We start from the raw sequence: 16,591 nt of genomic DNA, 5'->3' as shown, positions 1-16,591 counted from the left end.
GTGTCTAACATTTTTTCTTATTTTTATACTTTTATATTTTATTCATATTTGCATTTTATTTCTTTAACAATATTTGAGCCTGTGGATTACCAGTAAAAAATTCTATCATCAAAACACTATTACCGTCACCAAAACCAAATTCAAATATAAAAGATTAGTATTATAATGTGTGTGTGTGCATATAGTAGAATATATAGCAAGTTGGTATTACATGGAATAAAATTTTTCAAAAAATAAAGCAAAAACTCTAAAATATAAAGAAAAAGTTTATAATTCCATTTATATACATTCGGAATAAGCAATGCAAAAAAAAAAAAAAACAAGAAAAAGAAAGCAGGACAATTACCCAAAACCACCGACAGGAATAACAGCAATTTAGTACACATAGTTTCCATTAGCTTTGTGCTTATTTCCTTTCTTTTATTCTTTTTCAAAACTCGTATCGCAACGTTAGACTCACAATATTATACACAAATAAAAAAAAAACGACAAACGTATACACAAACGTGCAGTAAAAATAAAAGTAGTGCTAAAAAAAAAATGAACAAATTTTAAATGGCATAAAAATAAAAGAAAAACTATAAAACTTTGACGAGAGAAAGCAAAAACTCAAAAAAAAAAAATCGTAATACACTAAATTTGCTAAACTGTTAAAAGTTGTTGCAAAAGAATAAAAATTATAAAAACAACAATAGAAGAAAAAAAAAATATCAAAAAAAAAACCCAAGTCCTAAACGGTGTTAGCATGCAATAAAACTAACATGCATGTTGAAAAAAATATTTCATGTATACAAACACCATACGTTCAACGATTCGAAGAGCATCCATCCAAAGATAGAATGCTTTCCACACAGGAAAACGAAAAAAAAAAAAAAAAAACAAAAATGAATGCAAAAAGCAGAAAAACAAGAAATGAAAATAAAAAAAAAATTTCTAACTTATTTCATTTTTATTCTTGTTGTTGCTTGCTTTTATACTGTTGCTCCGGAAAATGCAGTCTTCTTTTTATTTAATACGATTTTGTTAACTTTATTTCTATTTTTTTTTTTTTTCTTGAAATCCTGCTTCATATCATTATCAAAAAAGACCTTTTCTAGTTTTCCTTTCTCTTTTTTTCTCAACTTTTCATTTGTTTTTCTTTTCTCTTTTACGTTTTACCCTTTCTATTATTTCCATATTTGTACTGATCTATGTCGACATTAGCGGTAGGACTTTGAAACGTACATATAGGTAGGATATTACATACTATACTACGAATAATATCCTTGAAAATATAACATAAAAAATGGGCCACTAGATTTATAGCTGAATTGATGATAGAAATGTGAAATATTCACTTTATAATTTCTAACCAGAACCAGCGAAGTTTCTATTATTTTTTTTTTTCTATTCAACTTGTACGAAACTCCAATGATTTTCTTTTTATTCTTTTGTTGAAATTAACTTTTTGCATCAAATCGTATAACAATCTAATGGTTCATTTTCTGTTCTTACTTTTTTAAACACTCATGTATGATATGCGATGGTGATTTTTGATGTAGGTATGATGTCATACGAAGCGTGTAAGCAAAAACATTTGTATATTTTCACATAGAAATTCATGTATGCATGCATATATACACAGAATATCGCCTTTTTCCTTTTTATTTGTTGTTTTTTTTTTTTTGGAGAATGTTAAAAAGTTAAAATATTCCGCATCATATTGCAATTTTTTCATCAATGATACAAAATCATCATCATCATCATCGTTGTGAACATTGGACGATTATGAGACAAACTTTTAAAATTTGTAAAAAAAAAAATAAAATGGGAAATTGTGGTGAAGTGAAAGGAATGGAAAACAATTTTACAAAATCTAATTTTAAGCTTTACTATAATCTCTTTCTAGTTGATTTAGATTTTTGCAGAAAATTGGAAGTAAGTCGCGAAAGCAATTTTTCTCATCAGAAATTATGTACTATTTATTGCATATGAATAATAGAAAATTAAAACGGGTCGCATTTAGTATAAATATATGGGAATGAAGTTCACAAAATAATATTAGAAATTAGGTCTAAGCAATATAAAAGAAAAGTATTGTTAACTATTTTTAAATTATTCTATGCCAATCCGTAGTCCTTTCAAAAACACATAATTTTATTTATATTATTATTCATTTAACAAAAATTTATTATGTCCTTTTGGATGACAACATTAATAAAATGGTGATAGCCAGTAGACGATTTTCTTAGTCAAATTAGATTAGGTAATCAGTTTCAGTTTTCAACAGGAAGACATTTCTGTAAGTGTTTAGCAATGTCAAAATTTGGTCTTGTGCAAAACAGGTTGCTTTCTTTCTGGAGGGTTTTGAAAATCAATTTTTTTCAAGTTTCGGAACATTCAGTTATCAAAATGTTTCTGTTTTAAGACTTTGAGCCGTAACTTTTGTGACAGTAACTTATATAGAGTGGAATATAACTAACATTCTTTTTAAGAAAATTTTATTTCTAACAAGGTCTATATATGAGTTTTCTCATAAGGTTGTCACACACTTAAAAAATGGAAGAACATCTTGAAAACAAAGATGACATTCTTTTCATAATATTGTTAATAATGCTAAGATTCGGAAAATTTGTCTCAGAAAATGATCTCCGAAACTTAGGAATTAAAATATCTGCTAATTTCACAATTTGAATATTGCATTCGCAACAAATTTCTTTTGAAGTTTCATAATAATGATCCTTGCAATGCATTCTTCTTCATAATTTTGTTGATGAATCCAAAAGAACTTTTATATTCAAATATGTCTCCAATTACAGATGACCATAAGTTTTAATTTAAATTTGTTGAATATAAGTATCGCATCTCATCGAAAAAAAAAGATATTAACTCAAATTTTCGGGAAATTTTAAGTTTAAAAAAGAAACAACAACAAAAATCTTGAATTTGACGAGTTTTATTTCGGAAACAATGGCTCAGATCAAATTGATTTTAAGACCGAAAATAAAGAGCAATCAATCGCATGTGAAAGCAGTCTTCAAGTGTTACTCTTTGTTGCATGGTTCTGAACTTGCAGGAAAAATCTGGTACATTTTTGTTTGGCTGTAGCTCGAAAACGACTATATTTACATCTCCCTCCCCATTGCATCTGCCTTCAAAAATTAAGCATCATAACACAAAGTCGACCGGATCAAATATAGTATATAAATTATAAAATCAGTGTGCAACTTAATTTTCAACTAGTTTTCAAATTTTTTTTAATTTCATATTGTCGAAGATCCCAGAAAAGGCAAAATTTTTACCTACATCCAAACACTGTTTTTTCTTAATTTACACATTTTCCCGTAAAGCATTATTTTGCACATAATGTTATTCAACATTAAGTTTGCAGTACCTCAATTTTCATAGGAAACTTTCAATGGAAATGAGACCATAAGATGGCAATGGCTAATAGGAAAAGAATTTTTTTTCTTAAATTTTACCTTAATTCCATAACTTTAAGCACAATCATCTTTGTATTATGCATAAAATTACGTGAATAATTTTACATGTTAATTTTCTTCTTTTTCATTTATTTTCTATTTTACATCATGAAATGGAAAGTTTAATCCAACATAAATACCTGCAAAACTGCACAAACATATTGCATAATTTTGAATTTTATAAAAACTGAAAATTTAATTTTCATCCCATATTATTATTCCTTTAAAAATTGATATAAGAGGGGGATACCTGTTTGATCATTTATTTAACCATTTTAAATAATTTTATTTTCTTATATCCTTTTTGATAATATTTTGTTTTTTACCATATGATAATAATTGTGAAAATATATGGCATTTACGTAGAAAATGCACACACAATTTTCCACACACACACACACACACCATTTTATAACATTCAATTTTTCCTTTTTCTCGCATTTTATAAATGTTCAGAGATAAAGGAAAATGTTAAAATATTTACTCTCTCTTCATTTTTTCTCTTTTTAATTTTTGTTTTTTTTATATCCTTCTGTTTTTGTTTTGTTGTTGTTAAGTTGAAGTACATTGGCTTTTACTATGCAATGGAATTCTCAGTCGGAATCACAAACGATGTTTTTTTTTTCGTTTCTTTTATACAAAAAAGAAAAACACTTTTATTTAACTGTTGTTGGTTTGTTGCTCTCTTTTTTTTTACGTAAATTTTATTTTCCTATTTTTCTCGTAGCCAGATACATAAAAGTAGCAACAAAATTTATTATGCTACTACGTTTTCTTTCTTTTTATTGTTTTGTTGTTTTCCATTTTCTCTCACAAAAATAAATTTTTTATTTTTCTTCTCTACGATGACGTTCTGCTGTTCTTCTACAAAAGTTTTCCTCTATTTTTTATTTAAGTGTGTGTCGTATAGTATTGTGTACCTATGCCGTGGATTTATATTTTATTGCCTGTTGCATCTATTAGTTTATTTTATAGATGACACAAAATAGAAATTTTTGGTTTGTTAGGTTTTAGGTTTAAAGTTTATTTTTTCTCTTTTTGTTCAATTTTACTATTATGTATGCTCCTATTTTCTATACCTCTAAGTACATGCATTCGTAATGCGAAAGATATATTTTTTATTGAAGAATAACTATATGAGTTTGAATTTAAGGACACAGAGCAAACGAAATAGTTGCATATTCATTTTCCTACATGCATACCCATTGTACACCTACCAAAAATTCTACATAAAGTAATTTGTGCATTTAAAGATAGCAAATCTCAATGCAACACTAAAGGATAAAAAAATAAATAAAACCACAAAAACAAAAAATTTAATAAAAAGTAGAAATAGAGTCGAGAACTGGAGAAAAAAAAAACAAAAAACCAACAACAGAACTAGAACAACAAAAAAATATTTTTTAGAATAAAGAAGAAAAAAAGTGTAGGTTAGCGCCACCAACCAACTAAAGTCAAATGTTACATTCTCTGATGGTTTTATACATTCACAAAACTGTAAGTGTTTAGTGGAGTTTTTTTCGTCCTTGATAGTAAAATGGGAATTGAAAAGTTGCAAAACAAAAAAAAAGATTGTTTATTTTTTTTCCTCAACTTTATTTTTTTTTTCTATTTCTCGTTTTTGTAGTTGAATTTTGTTGCCTGCTTTTCTCACTGTTTCTATTATAAGATTTTCAAAAAAAGCGATTGTTGCATTTTACATGTTTATATTAGCAATGTACACTATATGCGAGCATCATAAAGGAATAAAAAATAAAATAAAAAAGGATATATGCAACGGGTATGCTAGAAGTTAATAGATAAGTCAACATAAAACTGGATTATGTGTGTTGGCGTAATCGGAAGAATGTTGTTAAAAAGACTAAACAAAAAGATGTATAGAATTAGCTGGAAAAAAAAAGAAAAATGAAAAAAGGAAAAATTTGCAGCAATTGCGAACGAAAAAAAAGGAAGGAAAATTTTAGGTATGCATGTGAGATAAATTCAAACGGAATTGATGAATATGTTGCGGTTGTTCATTCATTCTTTACTTTTTCTATATATTTATTTTTTGTTTTCTCTGTGAACAGGTGTGTAAGGATAATTTGATTAAAACGTGCATTATTGGTAAGATACGTGTTAGCTTGAAAAAGTGATAGAAAACAAATAACTTTTTCTTTTTATGTTATGGTTTTAAATTTGAAAATTGAATAATAGAAATTTGTCATATAAAGTTTAAGTGAATAACGATTTAGTGAGTACAAATACAAGTTGAGAATAATTGATTTATTGAAATATTATTGAAAGTTGGTTAATTTTAATTTATTTTTAAATTGATTTGATTAGACTTTATTATTATTATATAGAATAAAAGTAATCAGGATTCATAATAGCATGAAAGGAGACAACTGCACTGTAACTACAATACTAGCATTAAAATATTGAGATGAGTTTAAGGTTCCTGTTTTTGAAAAATCGGAAGTTTAATCGATATATCTAAAATGAACTGGAACAAACATCAATGCAAAACATAGGTAGAGTCACACATTTTCAAATAGACTTAAGCTTGTGTAAATGGTTTCGGTCTTTGCTTCCCTTGAGAAATAACTAACTTAATTAAACGGTAATTTTATTTTTGACCATATTGTAGGCCCAATTCTAAGTAATATGTAAACACGATTTCCTTCTAGTCATCAAATTAGCTACAGACCACAATATACGCTGTTGATATATCTACTGCTATGGTAAGAAGGAGCAAATTAGACTGAGTGATAAAAAGTAGTTCAGTTTTTTTTGCCGCCAGGTCAGCGCAATATACAGCGGGATGTTTCTATGAATGGTTTCTTACCATCGCTACGTAAACTATATTTTTTAATTATAAGAAATTATGCAGACATTTTAAATATACATAGTATAAGACCCTACTTAATTACATACTTCATATACGATTTATACATACATTACTCCTGCGAAGGCACATGAAATAGTTTGATTATTTGCTAAGGACTTGTTGGAGATTTTTCTGAATGTATTCGAGATGCTGCCTCACCATAATTGGTAAAGCATAGTTATTAAACAATTCAAGAGTAAGCAGACTTTTGCAATATTTGGATCGACTTTTGCAATATTTGGAGAGAAATCCACGTGCAGAAAAAATGTAAGAATATTCAGCAACCATTCTTGAATTGCTTTCTAAGCCTGTGTTTTCATAGGAATCAAATCTTAAACTTTTCCTGAACAATTATTTACAAAGAATTTTACGTTGCACTTATCTTTATCGAATGCAGTTTGTTCCATGTTAAGCACAGGAAAAAATTCTTATAAAATTTCACTTAAAAATCTCATTTTAATTTAATAAAATTTAACTAAAAGCCCATTATCCATTATTTTTTGCTTACAACATATTAATGACATTAAATTTGAATAAAAAAAATGACAAATGAAACAAAAACAGTGGCCAGAATAGCGGTCATTTTCTAAAAAAAAAAAAATAGAAAATTTTTTTTCTATTTACAAATTTTCCATTACTTTGAAATTTATCAAAAAATCGCAAAAAAAAAAAATTTTTTTCAATAAAAAAGCAGCCTTTTTTTTCTAAAAATAACACTGCTTTGATGTTCGTTTTTATGTTTTTTTTATACATTTTATATTGTAAGGCAATCCCGCACTCTTTTAATCCACTTAACCTAACAATACTATTAAATATCCTTTTACTAATAAAAAGCTTAAATCCTCTCTACATAACTATTTGTTTATTTCAATTTTTTCAACTTAACTTTTCTATGCACTCCATTTTTTGCATTTTAGTAAAAAAAAAAAAACCTTCATTTTCCGTTTAATAAAACTAACTAACTAACTAACAAAATGAATTAACAATAAAATCAAACAATGATCAAATTGGTATCGTATAACTTAATCATTTTTCTCCTAACCATCACACTATATAATATACTGTACACAAGAGTGTTACCTTATTTCAATACCCCGCCATAGTAATTCCTTTAGAAAAAAAATTTCCGCCCTCTATTTCACCTTACAAAACCATTAAAAACTAAAACAACGATTATGAATTGAATGAAATATAGTATATGACCGAAAACTTTCACTATCGACGTCGCCGCTAAAAACCGCCAATATTTAATAGGCGAAAAACAAAGAAAAACAAAAAAAAGAAGGACATAGTATAATAACATTAATAAAAACCGGAAAATATAAAGTCGAAATAAAAAAATAGGAGTAAAAAGAAGGCAAAAAAAAAATTTATTGAAATAAAAACCAATAAAAATAAAAGAAAAACGATCTAAATAAATATCATGATTTTATTTTCAGATTGCCACTTAATCGTTTTAAAATCCCATCTCAATAAAATAGTGTTAGAGCATTTACTAAATTTTTATACTCTGATTTTGGATTCTATGATTATATTAAAAGAAAAAATCCGTGTAGAAAATTTTCGAGCCGATTCAACTAAAATAATAAAAGCAAAAATTAAAATAAACCAAAACAATAAAGAAACCAAAACCACCAATAGAAATAACACAAAAAAAAAACGGGCATTTATACAATGAAAACAAAAAAAACAAGGATACAACATAAATACAGGAATTGCATTTAATCTATTTGAATATCCTTTTTTCTCTTTTTCTTGTTTTCTTTTTTCAAATAAAATATAGACAACATAACATCAAACCATGCAATAATAATAATAAAAAGCGCATATAATATCATAAATGCATGACATCGGGAAATTTCTATTCCATAATAAAATATCCTTATACATTTTAGCTGCTGAAAGAACTGTAAATTTGATTTAAAATGCATGAGGGTGGGAGATCTAAGTGATGTGAAGAATTGAATTTTCCTTTTCATATCAGCCTTTTTTTTTTTCTATTTCTATTTTTTTTTTGTTTTGGTTTTTTTTATTTTATTTATTTTACTTTATCGCCTATTCACACCGTATATCACTTTATTATATTTTATTTTGATATTATTTTTTTTTTTTTTGTTTTCAAAATTGCTTCAAATCGCGTTTGTTAGCGGTTGTGCTTATAATGTCAGTCAAAGAAAAAAAAAACAAATTTTTTTTCCGTATGTGGTTTATGCAACGATTGCATTTAGTTGGTATATAGATTAAAATAGAAGTAGAACAGTATCGGGCAATAGAAAACATTTTCTAATTAATAAAATTAAATTCAAAAAAGAGTATTCGAGTATTCATTTAGTTCCGAATTAACTCTTATTTGTTACAGAGGTAGTAGTAGTAGTAGTAAGAGAGGGGAACTCCGTTAGACCACCCATGCAAAGCCATGCCGTAGGGCAACAAGAAGGCCCATCGGCAAACCTCAAGCTAACAACCCATAACTCGCATGTAATCCAATTCCAAAGACCACTTACCTAAACCAACCAACCTTTTGGTGAATCAAAAAAGCCGCGTGAAAGACTCTCCGAGCAAGTCCTCTAGGTGAAGCCCTCAGGACACGTCTTCCCTTCCACATCGAAAATGGACAGGCACAAATAACAAGTTCCACATACTCTATCTTTCGGAATGCAGCCGTCACTGGCGTGACACGAAAGGGTGCCGTCATGCGAAAGTGTTTCTTTCGGCGTATTCCAGCGGATTCACCGCAGAGTTGCTGGGGATGAGCAGGAGCCGGGTTCGCACTATTGCGAATTTCTTCAAGGGGCACTGCTCAGTGAAGTACCACCTGCATAGGCTGGGGAAGTCGGGATCCCTCTTATGCAGATTTTGTGGGGGTGGCGATGAGACCGCTGTGCACATTGCGACTGTCCGAAATTGTCTTGGACATGGGTCCCTAAGTGTTCGGGAACTGTTGTCCAACTCCCTTTGGGATATCTCCAGCTTTGTGTTTGGGACGGGGATATTATAGGCGGGAGCGTGAGGGGGCTACAATAAGTCAAGAATGGCTGCGGTGGCTTGGGGGTTACTCCTGTCCTACTCGGTTCCCTTAAAATCCACAAAATCTACTCTATCTTTGCAATATCCCGACATCCACAATATATATCGGTCGGCATTATAGAGGTACTTTTATATCTTACAAGAATTAATATCTTACGATTTCCTCTCCAATTTCTTTTCACAGATATTAAAGGAGGGAGAAGCGAAGAGCAAATTTTTCTTTTTAAAATTTGCGTTCCAGAATTTTAGACCAAGAATTCACAAGCTTAAGACCAAGAAGACATTTTTCCTATAACAGAAAATCTCAAAGATTTGCCTTAAGTAAAATACTTATGCTTTTATAATTAATGTTTGTGGCCTGCAGTTTGGTCAATTAACAATAGTATACAACGAAATTCAAAAACGAATTTTAAGCAAATAAAATTTTCTTGAAAAAATCCTACTCTGTTCTTTAAATTAAAGGCCTTTTAAAATATTTAAATTGAAAACTGATTTCTATTCCTATTCAGAACATTTAAATAAGTGCACTATAAAAATGATGCGATAGTTATGAACAAAATATACTGAAAACATTTTATGGCTCCTACAAAAAAAAAATGTTCTTTTTTATTTTTCTAGTTTATTTTCAAACTTTTTTGCTATTTTCTTCCTCGTTTTTTCCTACTACTTTTGCAAAAAAAAAAGCAAACACCAAGGCTATATACGATAAAAATATTGCATAGTAACATAGAAAATGAAGTGCATATAGCATACCGGAAAAAAACATACGTTAAAGTGCATAACGTTAAAGCATTTGAAAACATTCAAAAAAACATTCTAACAGGATAAAAACTGTTTTTTTTTCTCATTTTTTCTTTTTTATGCTTTTCGCCTCTATTTTCTATTTCTATACTGCCACTGCACTTTTACCTTTATTATTTTTATATTTTCCTTTTTTTGTATTCAAAACTCTGATTTGAATGGCTTGAATAAAATTGTTCTATGAATTTCAAACGGAGGAAAAAAAAATCATCTATAGAACTTTTAGGATCAGCCAGGATATTTGAACAGAAAGTGAAGCATAAAACTAAACGAAGCAAAGAAAAAAAAATAGCTAAACACTAGTAACATTATAGTGGCAGGAAAAACAAAAATAATAAAATAACAAAGACAATCAGAGAAAAAGGAGGATAAAACCAAATCATAGGGAATCATTGAAAATATCCTGATAAAACGATTCAACCTACAAAATATGTACTTCCGACACTTTAGGTGAACCACATTAGTGCAATAAAAAAATGCAAAACTACAACAAAAAAATAAAAAAGAAATTGAAACTAAATAAAATGCAACTAACAACAAGCAGCATATAAAAAAAGAAGAAGAACGAAAAAGGATAATAAAAGTGTAAAAAAAAAATTACAAATCGGTTGTCGAAGGCTTTTAAATCTTTTACATAGAAGAGAATTTTTATTGTCACCATTATTCACAACACAAATCACTTTCGTTATCATCATGATGATGATGATGATCATCATCATCTCCAAGAAAAATAATATTGTCGTCATCACCTTCAACACGTAAAATAGAAATTTCTATAACATAAGGAATCAGCGACGAATTGAATCGAATAAGCGTTATTTTCCCGATTATTGAATAGGTTTTTTTGCTGAATTTCTGTAGTAGCAAGACTTCAATCAAGAATACTTACTAAGAAATGCTGTTCACTATTTTTCCATAAAGTATTCTCAATCAAATAATTTTGGGTTTTTTAATTATTTGAACACAAGATCACTTTATGTGCCGGATTTATTCAAGTTGAACAAATTTTCTCTTTAGCTCCAGTTTTTGATTTCAGCTATCTATCAAAAGGTACAATGAGAACAGATTGATAAGCAATACAAATATATAAACATTTACGATTAATTTTAGCTTCACTTATCGGATTTCCAAATTAACGATTAATTAAAATAAAAAGATAAGGGGAAATCTTTTAAAAATAATCAAACTGAAATGAAGAAGCTCTTGTAAAGGAATCATATAAAACTTTTGAAGATGAATAAGTGTATAGAATATATAGAGTATATTATGTTATCTGTATTATGATAAATAAGACTCTCAAAAGCAAAATGATCTAACAAAGAAATTGTCGTAGAATATTTTCCGTAAGTCGTAATAGTGTTCAAATTCTCATAGTGAATTAATTAAATTTTAATTTTAAATGTCCTAAATATACGATCTACATAGTATTCTTATACTTCTGCCAAAATGAATTTCCTTGTATGCACGAGATAATAAAAATGAAGTGCTAGAATAAAAAATGAAAAAAATATTATGAATAAAATAGAGAATTTTCATACTGTTAAAGGATATTAAGTATAAAAGATGCAATAACGATAAAAAGAAAATGTGAAAAAACTATAACAAACGTTGTTTATTGTGTCAGTGTTATTTTTCACATTTCATTGTTCTTTTATTATTGCTGTAACTTATTTTAAATGTTTAGGAACTTAAGACAATACTTTTAATAGTCTACTGACACGTAAATTATCTTCATGCCTTTAATATTTGTTTGAAATCTTCCTGATTCTTCCTGAGGAAAAACTTTTATCTTCTTCCTTATTTTGTTTTGTTATTTGAAAATATTTTTAATCAGATTTGAACAAATTAAAAATGAATAACAAGTTAATTTTTACATTATGTAACTATTGTCGATATTCATCAGAAAATTGACTAAAACTGGCCAAAACCTCTTCAAACGCTATTTTTAAAAGTCACAAAATTTAATTCCACTTCAGTAATTTAAGTCTCTTCTTGGAATCTAAAACCGATCTATAAAAGAAAATTCCTTAAATATAAAAAGAAAACATTCCTTCTGAATTTGTTTTTAAAGACTTTCCCTGAAATTGAGTTTTAAATGGAAAAGCCTGTTAAGATCTATTTCTACATATTTCGATTATGTCGAACAAAACATCCGTCTAATTTTCACCTCAATCCGTTCAAAACTTTCGTAGCCTGTATGAAACATAGACGCACACAATTAGTTTTATATTTAAAAAAATAAAATAAAAAATAAAAAGTAAATTCTTAATTGTTATATCAAGTATTAAATGTGTAGTCCGAATGGGACAAGAGAACAGAACTCTCGGGTCGCCGCAGGCATTCATGACTGATTGTAGCCTCCCCAAGCTTCTGCCTATAATATCCCCGTTCCAAGTATAAAACTGGAGATATCTCCAAGGGAATTAGACAGCATCTCCCGAACACTCAGGAAGCTCTTTCCAAGACAATTGCGACATCGGGCAGCCAGTACTGGGCAGTCGTAAAGAATGTGCACGGCGATCTCGTCACCGCCCCCATAGAATTCCCCACCGCATGAGGAAGGATCAGCTTATGCAAACGGCATATTACTAAGCGGTTTCCATTAAAGAAATTCGCAATAGCAAGAACCCGGTTTCCAACATATCACTAACAATTTCGCGGTTAGCTTTGTCGATGGAAGAAACATTTACGCATGACGGAACCCCTTCGTGTTCCGCGAGTGAAGGTCGCATTCGGTGTTCGCCTCAAAAAGGCAAGCAAGCCAAGCTCCTACGACAGATGAAGACAACGGCTACACAAAGTCAGCCCCAAATCTCTTGTTAGCGAGCCCTGGAGCAACCTTGTTTCCCACATGCCCACTGTGGCCAGGCACCTAAATGAGTGTGACTCTGTTTATCGTTACCAATTCTACAAGTGCAGCAAGACAGCTCCAGACCAGTGTTAAATTTGAGCGAGATTCGAGATTCTAAATATTAAAATATTAATCACACAATAATTATAAGAAACAAAATATTTTCTCTTACCAAATTCAACAATCAATGAAATCCCCTCATTCTAGGAGATATTAAATTTAAATAGGTTAAATATTGAGATACCTTAAAAAAACCTCGTGTAGCTTTAATTTAGTTTTTATGTAGCAAATAAATTATTTTCAAATAAAACTCGTATATGTACAATAAAGACGTAATGTGAATGCAATTAAAGCTATAAGTATAGAAATCCTCAAAATATATGAATATAAAAATTGTCTAACAAAAAATCCTTGCTTATTGATTGAAGTACCCATTCAACAATATCAATTAATTTTAATTATTTTAAAATACAATTTATTAATTCACTTTTCAAATAAACAATTTGGTTTACTAAATATTTTTTTTATTATTTTTAATTTATCAATTTTTTTATTTAAAAAATTAATTTGAAACAAAGTGCATTTCATTACCCTTTTATGTTATTTAATATATTCATATTATATACATTAGGTTATTGACAAACAACAACAAAAAAATAAAGCATCTGTAATATAAAATAATATTCTAAAAAAAAAAATTTATATACAAAAAAAAAAAACTATTCATCTAACGATCACAGGTTTATGAGTTAAGTGTCGTTCACAAGTTTTTTATATCAATTTTAAGAAAACAAAAGAAAAAAACAGTTCGTATACCTAAACCGTATACTATGACACATATAAACAAACATGTAGTTGTACTACAACTAAAATATTGAAATAACCAATAATACAAAAGCAAAAAAAAAAAAAAAATTATAACTCTTGTAATATATTGTGCAAAAAAGTGAATATCCTGGAGAGCACAAAAAAAATTCTATGAAGGACTTCATTGACGACATTATAAAAAACTAATGACTGAAATGAATTGAATGACTAAATAAAAAATGCAAAACACAAAACCCAACTAACACACACAATATTCGGGTTATTTGAGTGAATTTGTAAAATAAAAACCATGATAATGAAATTTTGAAATCCTAAACTCTTTTTATCACAATCCATAAATGCTAAATAATATTTACAATATAAAGTATATACAGTAACGGAGAGTTATATAATATTATAGTTGTTATAATTCGATCATTCTATTTCTTATGTCTACTAGAATTTGAGAGGAATAATGATCTCACATACTACACATTAAGGGAGGAATTTATTATTTTAGTTTCTCTGGTCATACAGGTTGAATCCATAATTTTTTTATTGAACTTGCAAAGTTTAGAAAATGTCGTACAGAAAATTATCGAACAGAATTGTGTTTTATGCAAACTCAAAATTTATTTTACAAAATTTATGCATATAAGCACATTTTGAACTTAAAATTTTATTAACTAAAACAATATTGCTGTATTATACTACTAACACGATCGATTCAGTGCAGGTCGAACAATAGAAGTAAGTCGGGCTCTCATAATATAATCATAATATGATAATATAACCAGCTTAACTCACTTAATATAAAAGCATATATTTATTTGGTTACAGAAATCGGCCTGCACTCAAAATCCGGAATCGGCGTTAGTCGAAAATCTACAAAAATCGATTGAACATTCTTAAATTTTTATATACAAAGATCAAAGTCGAAATCAACTTTGGCAATATAAGAATAGAATATTGGTAGCCATTAATTTTTAAGTCATTTACTTAACCTATATAGCATAGCAACTGTATATAATTGCAAATACACCATATCCATTAAATTGCTTATGGTTCATATGTGCATATGACTCATTTAGGAAGTTTAGTATTTTTTTTTTTTTTGAGTTTCTCTTTTTTCTCTTTCTTTTTTATATTGAATTATTGCATATTATTCTGTGGAAAACTGCCAAACCAGCAACACAAACAAAAAAACTAAAGAACAAAAACCAGCACATCACAATAAAAACAATATTTTTTTTTTGTGCATTCTATTGAGGTGGTAATCCATTTTTATGATGATGTCCTATGAATTTGATGAAATTATTTTTTGTTCTTCAAACTTTGTTTTTTTTTTCTTCTTCTTTTAGTATTGTTTTGATGTTTCCTTACTTTGCTATTATATTTTATTTTGTACATGAAGTCCTGAAATACCGGATATGCTATTCAGTAAATGAGTGTACTTGTCAAAGAAAGAACAAAAAAAAAAAGCAAGTATTTAATAAAAAAATGAGAGGAAAAAAAACAAAAAAAAAAACAACAGAAATAATCGGCAATTGCCACATGGTACAATGTATGGCCATAGTGGTTGGATGATTTGAGTGAAAATTAAATAATAGTTATGTACAAAGTTTCGCTTTTTTTGTTTTGTCAAAAATTAAGTAAAAAGAATGTTAGTTTTTTGTTTTATGTTAGAATTTTAGGTTTATTTGGAAAATTTTATGTTCACATTATTCATTAGTTGCCGTTGTTTTTTTTTATTTTTTATTATGCATCGAAAATTTTTTTCAAAGAAATAAATTTTATTAGGTGTTATTGAAATATCACAGTTTTGAATATTAAATTTGTATTTTATGCGTTTATTTTGTATATCGCACTTCAATTATTTCACCCTCCGTCAATTTATTGCAAATTTGAATGCAAAATAGTGTTGGAGGAAAAAAAAAATTTATATGAGAGGAAATGTTATAATTTAATTGTTTTTGGAAACATTAAATATTATTGAAGTAGTTTAAACCCTTCTTTAATTTGAATATCCATAGATTTGCAAAAAAAAAATTATGTCATTATGAAATAAATATGACTATGATTGTGATTGAATAATTTTATATTAAACTTATCTTGAATTCTAATTCGAAATATTCAAAGATTTGTCGTCTTAGCTGAAATATGTACGAGCTAATTGTAGTAGTTAAAAGCACTCAGAAAAACTTCAGAACTGATTTAAAAATATTTTAATAGCAATAATATGCAAAACTACAACATTTTAAACTCTGAACAGAAAAGTTCAAAATCTTTTCCGATTTTTGAGATAATTATATTACAAAGGTCGAACAGCAATATAATTCTTCAGAAGCGGCTTGATTACAAATTCATTTTAATTTACTTTTACCTAATATTCAAGAGTTCCTTGTCTTTATATTTGTATTTCGTGTAAAAATATAAAACAACCGCCCCCATACCATAATTTTACATATAAAAATGTTCTTCATATCAAAATAATTTCTTCCTAGTAGATAAAATTTAAAAGAGAGTAATACAAAAAGAATTGTTTTTTCAACTGAATATTAGATTAAACATCAGAAATCTAGTAGACCGAAACTTCATTTACTTATACAATAAATGTTGATCGAGCTATAAATATATTCTATGAAATTGAAGGAAAGTCCTTCAATAATAAAAATTACAGTTTCAATTTTTAATCCTTTAGCTATTTATTATGACTCGGACAAGTAAAAGTTGTAGAATGAGTGACAAAGAAAAGACAGTGTAAGAATTATAGGT

This window comes from Condylostylus longicornis, unplaced genomic scaffold, assembly GCF_029603195.1.
Source record: "Condylostylus longicornis isolate FDR11 unplaced genomic scaffold, ASM2960319v2 ptg000081l, whole genome shotgun sequence".
NCBI classification, from domain to species: Eukaryota; Metazoa; Arthropoda; class Insecta; order Diptera; family Dolichopodidae; genus Condylostylus; species Condylostylus longicornis.
Note: the sequence above shows the minus strand (reverse complement) of the source record.